The sequence below is a fragment of the Panthera onca genome, chromosome B2 (genome assembly GCF_046562875.1).
Source record: "Panthera onca isolate mPanOnc1 chromosome B2, mPanOnc1 haplotype 2, whole genome shotgun sequence".
Taxonomy (NCBI): domain Eukaryota; kingdom Metazoa; phylum Chordata; class Mammalia; order Carnivora; family Felidae; genus Panthera; species Panthera onca.
Window position 1 is genome coordinate 142,471,327 of NC_138343.1, and position 9,045 is coordinate 142,480,371.

The 9,045-nt window shown below is 41.0% G+C and overlaps 1 long non-coding RNA gene across 2 annotated transcripts in view; it reads left to right on the forward strand.

Moving 5' to 3' along the window:
• Positions 1 to 6,726, forward strand: part of LOC132666511 (uncharacterized) — a 91,320-nt gene extending 84,594 nt beyond the window's left edge. For both annotated transcript variants that reach the window (XR_009604700.3, XR_014137740.1), the window contains exons 3-4: positions 412 to 494; positions 6,606 to 6,726. This is a non-coding gene — a long non-coding RNA (uncharacterized LOC132666511). The remainder of the gene's footprint in view (positions 1 to 411; positions 495 to 6,605) is intronic.
• Positions 6,727 to 9,045: the final 2,319 nt, after the last annotated feature.

The window sequence follows — 9,045 nt, forward strand, 5'->3', positions numbered from 1 at the left end:
CATGCTTATGATATTGGAGATGGTGTTTGACAGTGAGAATTGGAAATGATGGAAGAGAGGTGAGGCGGGCTGTCTGATGGAGTCAGAGTCTTAGAGAAAGGGTCTGGAAGGTGAAATCGGGCTGGGCAGGGAGCAACCGTCAGTACAAGAGAGGAGGAGGGCCTGGCATACAACTACTTAGGCCAGGGGTTAGGTGCATGGCCTCAGCACTGAATGGATTTGGGGGAAGGAGGAGTTTTGGCTTCTGTCTGGGCCACAGTGTTCATCCCTCACTAAAGAGGACCCTCTGTCTTGACCTTATGTGTACATACCCCCTAAGTGAATTTTTAGGATAGGCATTACCTAAGTGGAGGGTGACGGGTTTTAGGCTCCTATATTTCATTTGCTCACTTCTAGTGTTTGTCTCACCAGCATATGTTTGCAGGTAGACCTTGCTCCCGTGGAAACTCCTGGTGGAAGTTGGAAGTCATCAGAGACACAATGGGCTTTGAAAGGTAAAGCTGGTGTCACCTTTCCCTATCGTCCCTCCTGGCCTTACTCTGGGTTTCCTCTGGGTTACAGAGAACAGCATTCTGGGGCTCCTAGCTTACAGAAAATAAAAACACTTGGCACTTAGTAAAACCGAACAGAGACCTGCAATGAGGAAATATTAACCCTGGACCATTCAAGGATAGAATGCTCAGTGGGAGTCCAAGGATAGACTCCCTTGGGCTCAGTGGGAGTCAAGGATAGAGTCTCTTATAGGACATTTCGATCACCAAGACGTAAGAGATGCTTTTAGAGGACATGTGGCCGTCCAGCAGAGAGGAGGGGAAGGCAAATTCAAGTGACCCCTTTAGTTGGCATCCTTGGTAAAATTGGGTTACAGCCTCCTGGGATCAATTTTTTATTTTATAATTTTTCCTTAAGTTCTGTTTTGTTATTTTCACTAGCTATATCAGAAAAGTCTAGCCCAAATTAACTACTGACATCTGGGCCCAGACCCATGAGGCCCCATGTAGAGTCCAAAGCATAGGCTTGGGTGTGGGGCAAACCAGGTTCAAATCCCAACCTCACAGTTTATTCGTGCTGTGATTCTAGGTAAAGAAGTAACCCAAATATTGGCTTCCCCGTCTACACACTGAAAAGAAAAATACCAATGATGGGTCAGATTATGAGGGTCAGATTACAGAAATAATATGAAAATGTTATCGTAGTGCTTGGCATATAACATAGAATCAAATGGTAGCTGTATCGTGTCCCTCAATCCACAGGAACCAAACCCACGAACGGTGGCATTAAGGCACACGGGTAGGCACACAAAAGGTTTCGGGGTCCAGCACGGGTGTCTTCCTCAGCTTCTCTCGGGAGACAGAGGTGGGCAGCCGGTGTTCACTGTGTTAACGAAACAGAGACCCGACCAAGGTCTCCGCAGCATGGACTTGGACACCCAGCGGGGTCCTTTTCAGGTCAGGCTTTAACCGTACATGACAGGAGGTGCAGAACCTTCAAGAAACCTAAGAGTAACCCAGAACCCTCCCCATCCCTTCCCATCTAAACTCTGGGCCTGTCCCACCTTGGGCACCGCAGGAAGTGGTCCGTTTGTGGACACTAGGCTGGTCACTGCCTACGTCTGTTAGCGGGAAAGTGCCGGGCAGGGGACGGGTCATGGGCTTCTCCTGTGTATACAGGGCCATGGAATACACTGAGCTTCCGGGAGAGGAAAGGTCCCTTCTTTCCCTCTGTCCTTGTTCTGAGTTAGGGCAATAGTGTTCACTGAATGGAAGAAATAGTCTCAAGGGCCTTTTTTGTAAACCTAACCTTCATTCCTGTCAGTGCCCCCTAAATGTGTCACCAATAGGGAGCAGAGAGGAAGGGGAAGGGGAGCTGCCCTCAGTGTTGCCGGCCCCAGCCCCTCTCCTGGTCCACACTTGGTGACGGGGACGTCCACCCTACAACCAACTTCCCTCATCCTTACATTTAGGAGTTCCTGTGAAAAACAGACCTGGAAGAAGGGAATCCATGACTAAAAGAAAAACAAAAACAAGAAACCAAAAGACCTTACAGGGATTTTGAATTAGTTACACCCCCCCCATACTATTCTTAAAATTTACTTACTTTCAGTTTTTAAATGAAGCATCAAGAACTTGACACATTCACATTAAATGTTTACTAAGTTCCCTACAAGGGAATTCGATGACTTCAGTTTGTGGGTGAGGGAACACGTGCCTGCCCACATGCACAGAGCCCAGAAACTACAGGAGAGGGATTGAGACTGTCACCAGAGCTCATGTTCCCTTCAAAACTCTGTTTACGCACCGAGAAAGCTGGCCACCTCAACTAGGGGAGGCAGTCCAGCAACTTCTCGGTCAACACGCGTTTCCCAAGAAAAGAGGATAAAGCAAATTTCTTTGGCTCATGAACCTGTTGTCTCCGGAGCCGGGCTGGAAACTGGCAGTGCCCCTGCAGCAGCTGGCACACCAAAGGGTGCCCCTGCGAAGTGGCAGAAAACAAAATATCCCACATTTATGGTGCTAGTTATATGTTCTACAAAAAGGACTTAAACATTCGAATTAACATTAAAAAACAAAATTTGAAAGGGTTGGTTTTTTAGTAAAGTGGATTTCATTTGGAATTATTTGTTTAACGTTTTTATATATTTTGAGAAAGAGAGAGGGAGAGAGAGTGTACAAGCAGGGGAGGGGCAGAGAGAGAGGGAAAGGGAGAATCCTAGGCAGTCTCCATGCTGTCAGTGCAGAGCCTGATGCAGGGCTTGATCCCATGAACCCTGAGATCACGACCTGAGCTGAAATCAAGAGTTGGATGCTTAACCGAGTCACCCAGGTGTCCCTCATTTGGATTATAACCAACATGGTTTAGCAACATTTTGTTCATGTGAAAATGGTAACGTTGCAATCTACAATTTTGTGAATTGTGGAATTGAAATCTGCAAATTTATGAATCCATCTCCACATCTGGCAGGTAGTCTGTGATGATACAAACGTTGCTAGGTACCTTGCAGAAATGTCACCTTAGTGCCTAGATAGAGAATCGCATATTCGGCTTGCTGAATCACACCTAATGTGGCCACCTGTCAGCTGTCACTGCACTGATATTTCTAAGTGTGTTTGAAAATCACCTTATGTGTTCTTCAGCTCCTCTACTACCTCTGATTTGTTCCTGCTGTAACTAGATGTGTTTATTTTATACAGCTGACCCTTGAACAACACCGGGGTCAGGAGTGCCAACTCACCAGAAGTCAAAAATCCACGTACAACTCTTGATTTCCCCAAAACTTAACTCCTAATAGCCTGTCATTGACTGAAGGCTCTACCAATAACATAAACAGTTGACTAACACATATTTTGTATGTTATGTGTATTATATACTGTATTCTTGCAATAAAGTAAGTTAGAGAAAAGAAAATGTTATTAAGAAAATCATAAGAAAGATAAAAAACATTTACAGTACCATACTGTAAAAAAAAATCCGTGTATAAGTGGACCCACACAGCCAAAACCAGCGTTATTCAAAGGTCAACTGTATATTTTCTTTTCAGAGGGGAGCGACTTTTAAAATACAGAAAAAAAAAATACAAGCAAGAGAAAAAGCAATCCTCCATAATGTGCCTGCCCAAAGACATCTGTTTTAGTTTCTATGGGTTTATATTTTGTTTTGGTAGATGGTAGATGTTGGAGCCTCTCTTCCTTCTTCTTTGTTTTTCTTCACAAATTTGTCTTGGCTGTTTTTGCACATTTAAGAATTTAAGAAGCAGTTTTATTTAAAAAAATCCCCTGGGGATTTTGATGGGCACAACGATGACAGAGTGATTTGGGGGAGAAATGAGAGCTTCACGATTCATCTCCCCATCCATGAATATGGCATACCTCACCAGTACTGAAGTCTTCTTTTATTTCATATTTAATCAAAATGTTCTCTATAAAGGTCTTAAACATTTTTCTGAGATCTGTGTCTCAGTTCTAATGATTTTCTTTGCTATTGCAAACTAGATATTTTATTTCTATTTTTACATTTTAAAACTTTTATTTCCAACTTTTGATTTTCTTTGTACTTTTTTCTACTCATCAAGGTGCATTTTAATTTTGCTTTTCTAATTTTCTAATAATTATTTTCTAATAATTTTCTTATTTTCTAATAATTGCATTTAAGATGTGAACTATAGAACTTAGGCTAGTTTTAAAGTTCCATATCTCATAGTCAAACAAGAGATCCGATTTTTTGATAGTAAATTTATTTTAATAGTATGGTCAGAAGTTTACCACAGTTATATTTCAAGATTTTGGAAAACAAAGATGAAATCTGTGTATACTATTATCTGTACCTGAAGAGAAATAAGTTTCACAGTGAACCAGGGTGAATAGATCAATTGTGCAATGATGTCAGTCATGAGAATTCATTTTGTTTCCATGAAAGCACTGGTGTTGCATCATCTACATATGAAATAGTTACAACTCAATCTATTTTAGGATTTAAACAAAATTGTTATTTTTCCTTCGATGGTATTTTCTTCCAATTGCTGTTTCATAATCCATTAGCCTCTTACAATCTGACGTGGTCAGCAATAAGTGATTAATAGAATAAGGTGACTGATTGTATTTCACTGAAATTTTAAGCAATATTGCCCACATTGGAACAATTTTTTATAATGGAAAATGAAAATATTAAAAATTTTAAAAAGCAAAAAATTCTTCTCATCAGTCTGAACTATACTTCCCTTACTTTTTTTTATTAATTTGTTTGATGTTTATTTATGTTTGAGAGAGAGAGAGAGAGTGGGGAGAGAGAAGGAGACACAGAATCTGAAGCCGGCTCCAGGCTCTGAGCTGTCAGCATGGAGCCAGACGCCAGGTCTGAACTCATGGACCATGAGATCATGACCAGAGCCGAAGTCAGATGCTCAACTGACTGAGCCACCCAGACGTCCCTATACTTCCCTTATGTTTATTATAAAGTACTTATTTAATGTACAGTTATTAAAATAAAAAAGTGATATAGATTTTATTACATTTTCATCTATTGCATACAAAATCAGTTACAAATATGTAGAAAACAGTTTTTGAAGCAGTTGAAATTTATTCCTGTCCTAGACAATCATATTGAGTAGATTTTTAGGTTCTAATTAAATTCTCAAAACTTAATACTTGTAAAAGGTAAAAAGCTTTGGAATCCCATGAGCTACAAATATATTTAAACCTATTCAAATTATAACAGAAAAACATCCCATGAACCAATTCTCAAACAGTGGAAAATACTAGTTACATTTTATATTTTAAGACTATATTTATTTACATAAATTGCACTTTTGTTTTACTCATTGCAGACAACTTGAAATGAAAGAAAAATATAAAAAGAGTAAACTTTTGGATAACTAGTGGAATTTTGAAAATAGATTTTGGAGTAACTTCTCTATTTGGGAGCATAAACTTGCTAATTTATATGCAAGGGCAGGTGCAGTTGACAAGCCTGTGGATAAATGACCTGGGGAGATGGGAGATCAGCACGGGCTGGGAACTTCTTAGGCTGATTCTTTTCTTAATTTTTTTTAAAAAAAATTTTAATGTTTATTTATTTTTGAGAGAGAGACAGAGTATGAGCAGAGGAGGGGCAGAGAGGGAGAGGGAGACACAGAATCTGAAGCAGGTTCCAGGCTCTGAGCTGTCAGCACAGAGCCCGATGCAGGGCTCGAACTTGTGAATCGCGAGATCATGACCTCAGCCCAAGTCAGATGCCCAACAGACTGAGCCACCCAACTGTCCCAACTGTCCCCTTTTTTTAATTTTAAAATTTTTTTTTATTTTCGAGAGAGAGAGAGTGCAAGCAGAGGAGGGAGGGAGGGAGGGAGGGAGAGAGAGAGAGAGAGAGAGAGAGAGAGAGATGGAGGAAATATCTCAAGTAGGCTCCACGCTCAGCACAGCCCAATGCAGGACTCCATCCCACAACCCTTGGATCATGACCTAAGCGAAAATCAAGAGTCAGGTACTCAATTGACTAAACTACCCAGGTGCCTCCTTCTTCTGCTGACTCTGGCCTGTTCCTTCCCCAGGCCTTTTCCCACTCCATGTCTGACCTTTAATGTGTCTTCCCTGGCCCACAGGAGCTTTCACCTGGTTCCTGTTGAGCTACTCTGTGTAAGAGCTTGGGGTCTAGAGCTGGTCTGCTTGGGTTCAAATGTTCCATGTTAGTTTTACGACATTAGTGGACTAATAGAGTACCTGATATATAGGGTGGTTGTAAAGATAAAATTAGGTACTGGACTAGGTAAAGAATTTACAGTAACCACTCAGTGTTGGGTTTTTGGTCTGTTTCCAACCCTCTGTGTCACACTCTGGCTCCCCAGCTGCCTTTTCCCAGTGAGCTGATTTTCCAGTGTGACACTCTCTTGTGAAAGGCACCCAACTGCACCTATAGTGGTCATGCAGTCATGACCCCAAGCTGATCCTTAGATAGAACCTCACAGTCAGAGGGCTGATACGTATAAGGTAGGATCCTCTATGAATACAATCATTTCATAGTTTTCTGGTAGTTAAAATGAGAACACTACTCGGATAAAAAATACTTAGATTTTATTACAAAATTTTCATTTCTTCCGTCTTTTCCCTCATCAGTGTTCACCTGAACAATCAAGATAATATCTTATTCCTGTGGATGGAGATCCCTTTTTCAATGAAGCCAATGACTCCAAGAAAAACATTATCTAAGCCCAGATAAGTAAAATGAAAGTTAATATCAGCTTTTCATTTCTTGAAAGTGCCAAAAATGAGCCAGGGTTTATTTTTCAACAAAGGCAAATAATTCATCTAAGTAACTTCACTTGACAAAAGATAATGCACTGTGAGGTGGTACTGTAGCTCTGTGACCTGAGCAAATACGCAAAGTGTGATACAGGAACCACATGACTTCACAGAGCTGTTGTTGGTAATGAAATATATTAAGATGTGCAAAGCGATAAACATGGCTTCTGGGCCATAGCAGGGTGCGAAGGAAATGACAGACATTATTCAAAGTTGGCACAGGCTAAGTGGAGATGGGTACGGAGAGGGTCATCCCTTCCTAAGTAGCCAGGAGGGAAGTAGCCAGCCATGGCGCAGGGGCAGCCATGGAAGTTGGGGACAAGCCATACCTAGAGCTTTTTTATACATTTTATCAAATGAAAAGCATTTCATGGATAATTATGAATAAATGTGAATCTTGGGATGTCTATTTCTATTTTATCTATTTGGATCACATTGACGATGGCTTTTTGCCAGTTTGTCAAATTATTACGTTTCAACAAGAAAAATCCATTAATTCTGTAGCTTTGTGATAGTCATAATTTTCTCAAGATTGCCAAATCATAAAGTGAGTTTTCATTAAAGCTGTACTCAAACTTTAACATAATCTGTGATTACATCAAGTAGTGATTGAGAAGAGTTGAAACTTAGTGAGCAAATTGTCTTTGTGATTTATAAAATCTTATTTCAGCTTGGTGTGTTATTTCATGTTATGCTAACATTAGCTAATATTTTATATAACTTGTTAATAACTTTTAATAGAAAAATATGTTGAAAGAAAAATATTTTGATATATGTATCACAGTAAGTCACTTATTAGATGATCCCCCTCTGATTATCCAACGGCTTCTCCATTGCCTGGTCCAATTCCCAAATCTCAGTGCTCATGTTACTTGACTTATGTATGGGATGTCCATATAATTCATTATCGGACTGGGCTGCGTTTCAGAGTAAAAGAGGGTGCTATTAGTAACAACACCAGAACAGAACCAGAGGAAGCTGGGATGGTCCTGAGCAAGTCAGGGTAAATGATTACCCTACCTACCAGCAACATTTGACAGAGTAAACCACTATTTCTTTCTTAATGCACTTTCTCCACTCAGTTCTAAAACATCATACTCTCTTGGTTTTCTTCCTACTTTACAAGCCTCTCATTCTTGACCTTCTTTGATGGGTCTTCATCTTCTCCCCCACCTTTCAACGTTGAAGCCTCCTAGGACTCAATCCTTGGTCCCCTTCTCTCTCTTTTTTTCCCCACATGCACTCTTCTGGTAAGCTTATCCAATCTCATGGCTTTAAATATAATCTGTATGCAGATGTGATGGTTTTAAAAGTATCCAGGAATCCTTTGGAATATCTGTCCTCAAAAGGTGAAGCTTAATTTGACCTGCCTGGAGTGTGAACTGGATTTTTTGATTGGCTTCTACTTAATAGATTAAGGCAGAAATAATTGAAGGTCATTTCCAAGTTTAGGTTATAAAGAGGCATCAGCTTCCATTTTGAGTAATTCCTCACTGTCTCTTGGGTCCCTCATCCTGAGCTAAGCCAGATACTGTGTTGTGAGAGGCCCACGTGGTGAGGATCCAAGGCTACCAACAGGCATGTGGGTGAACATGGAAGTGTATCTTCTGAGATCTGCCAACTGCTATGCAAGTGACCATGGAAGCTGATCTTTCCCCAGACTAACCTTCAAATGGGACTGCAGCCCCACCAACACCTTCATTGCAGTCTCAAAGCCAGAACTGTCTGGCTGAGTGGCTCCCAGACTCCTGATCCACAGACACCTTGGGGGTAACAAATGATTGTTGTTGTAAACTACTACGTTTTGAGTAATTTATTACCTAGCAACACATAATACAGTCAATTCCCGTATCCATCTGTCTCCCCACTTTTTCTTCCAGATGTCTAACAATCATCTCAAACTCAACAGGTCCGAAACTGGACTGCTTATCTCACACATCCAGAACCTACCCCATCCCAGTCTTTCCCATTGCAGTAGAAGGCCACTCCATCCTTTTGGTTTCTTGGACCAAGAGATTTTAGTCCTTTTTAGCTCTCTCTCTGCCTCAAATTTGGCAGATTGGCCTTATCTCTGACAAGGACCACCTTTGTTTGATAACAAAGTTTGTTCAGAATCCGGCCACCTTGGACTACACTTACTGCACCCTCTCTGGGCTTAGCCGCCATTGTCCCTTGCCTGGATTACTGCAGTGATCTCCTAACAGTTCTCCTCCTTTCTGCCCTTGTCATCTCCCCTGACCCTAGGCTATTTGCA